This window comes from Sesamum indicum, unplaced genomic scaffold (assembly GCF_000512975.1).
Source record: "Sesamum indicum cultivar Zhongzhi No. 13 unplaced genomic scaffold, S_indicum_v1.0 C00952, whole genome shotgun sequence".
Taxonomy (NCBI): domain Eukaryota; kingdom Viridiplantae; phylum Streptophyta; class Magnoliopsida; order Lamiales; family Pedaliaceae; genus Sesamum; species Sesamum indicum.
This window is the reverse complement of record NW_011629870.1, coordinates 1-2,423: the sequence shown is the minus strand read 5'-3', so window position 1 is coordinate 2,423 and position 2,423 is coordinate 1. Positions and strand designations below refer to the sequence as shown.

General features: G+C 30.5%; 1 non-coding gene across 1 annotated transcript; it reads left to right on the top strand.

Moving 5' to 3' along the window:
* The first annotated feature begins 2,353 nt into the window (after positions 1–2,353).
* TRNAG-GCC lies at positions 2,354–2,423 on the top strand. Its single transcript has one exon. It is a non-coding gene; the product is annotated as a tRNA-Gly (tRNA).

Below are 2,423 nucleotides of genomic sequence, written 5' to 3'. Positions count from 1 at the left end.
TTTTATTAAAAAAATTATGTGCAACTTCTCGATCTGTTTCCAGGGGCTTATCATGCATTACAGACTCAAAATGATAGCTCTGGGGTGCCGGAGAGTGCAACTACTGAGGCTAAAGCTCCTGCTCAAAGTTGAGGTATTCTATAAGTTTAGACATTATCATAGAACTGACTATGGTTTTAGTTTCTTCTCTGAAGGTTGATTAAATTAGTGACCAAGTTTAAGGAATATTATGGCTCATCTTGTGCAGTTGCATTACGTAATTTAAATTTCTACCAAATCTTCTACATCTATGATCTGCATCATGTCATGTAGTTTGAAATTTCTCTAGCCTGTGGCGTTGCATAACTATTTAGCTTGCAACAGCACTAAAATTTTCTTCTTTTGCCAAAAGTTCTGTGAAGACTGATTTGATTGAAGCTGGGCACATAAGACTGATGGGATCTCAAGTTTGATCTTTTCTACATGAACTTATTTTGGTTCAGTTCCCTCAGCTATTGATTGCACAAAGAAAAACCAACATCAGTGTTGGCAAGTCCTTACAGCAATTCACCATTTATGTTCATTCCTAGAGAAAATTATAAGCAATTAATCTGGCTTGGTTTATATTCATTTTAAATATATGTGCTCTATCCTTGCTGTTTTTGTGCTTTACAAGTATGTTTTATTTTGCAATACATATCATCTATCCTAGCTAAATTTAAGACGATATAGCTTTGAGATGTTAAATTATTCTGTACAACCCATCAAAGGGAAGGGTAAGGGCTCAAAAGCAAGAGTGAAACGGCAAGGACTTGGAGAATTATAATAAGTCCAATTCAAAAATGATTTTCTTGCTTGTGTGTTAGCATATGATACCTTTAGGTCTATCACTTTTTGTTTGAGGAACTGCATTTAAGATGTTTAAAATTTTCAAAAGTTTATGTTTTAGTTTTATACTAATTAGTTCGTATGTGCAAACTGCCTTCGTGTGAACAAGCCATGAGCTCGCCAGAGATAGAATAATTCTCCTACATTAGTACTTCTGATAAAATTACTGGTATCACTATTTCATATGGTTTAAAACGAGCACACTCTATCTTTTTTCTTTTCCTTATTTCCTGATAATGAATTTATGTACCATCATCAATTTCTAAGAAAGAACTTTGGAATGAAATCTCACAGGATATCGCTTCGCCCAGAATGCTTCCACCAAGAAGGAGATGGACAACATACACAAACCATAAGCTCAGACTTACAAAGTTCGTGTATTTGAAGTATACGAATGGGACCGTTGTCGAAATTGTGGGAGGTGTCAACTTGTTCATCATATTCATGGTGGAATTATGTTTGTAAAGTAGGTGGAATTACTCTTTCCAGAAACTTTTTGCAGTTTTGACTTCTGACTTGTGGAAATTGTGAATTTTTTTAAAAATGTATTGAAATGTAAATATAGAACTTATTAATATATTAAAAAGTGTCACGTGCATTTCATGTGCCAAAAAAAGATGAATGTAAAACTTATTAGTAATACATAACATAATCACTATTTATCCTTTTCCCATTTTGTTCACAAACTTGTCACACGATACAATTGATTGAATCTAAGTTTATTGTAGATAAATTAGTAATTTGTGGCACACACATAATTTTTTAAATTTATTTAAAATAAAATTTTTGCACAAGTTTTATTATTCAATAAAGTATATACGAAATAATTAGTTATATTCTCTCAAAAAGAAAATAAATTTTATACATATTAAATTTAGGAGAAATTATTGATAAAAAGAAGATATTAGGGAGAGGAAAGTTAACAAAAAACCATCAAAAATAATTACGCATCGATGATACTGCCTTTATTTTTCTATAGCACTCCAAAAGATAGGGTAAATTACAATGAATTCTCCTGATATTTGAGATAATTATGAATATTCTTTTATTATTTAAAAAATTATTAATAGGTCATAATGTTTGATTAAATTATATCATTCTAGGATGAAAGTTGGGAAGTTTTAAATCTGACCTTAGTTTATTTATTTTTAAAAAAATTATGAATAAAAATTGGAAAATGTGGATGAAAAATTGTGAAAAAAAGTATCCCCTTAATTTATAAAATTTTAAAAAATAAGTAAAATTATAATTCATATTTTTACAATGAAAATTTGGTTATTTACCACAAAAAGTATATGAAAATGTCATGGGAGCTAATAGATTCGGTTATTTATTGGACGGTCATTAAAATCAGAAAAATATTGATAATTTTTCAAACGAAAAAAGGTATTTATAATTATGGCAAACCTTATAGAATTTATATTTACCCCAAAAACATTTAGAAGGTGCGTTAGATTAGATATAGGAGTTTATTTATTACAAACCTGCACCAGTGGTCTAGTGGTAGAATAGTACCCTGCCACGGTACAGACCCGGGTTCGATTCCCGGCTGGTGC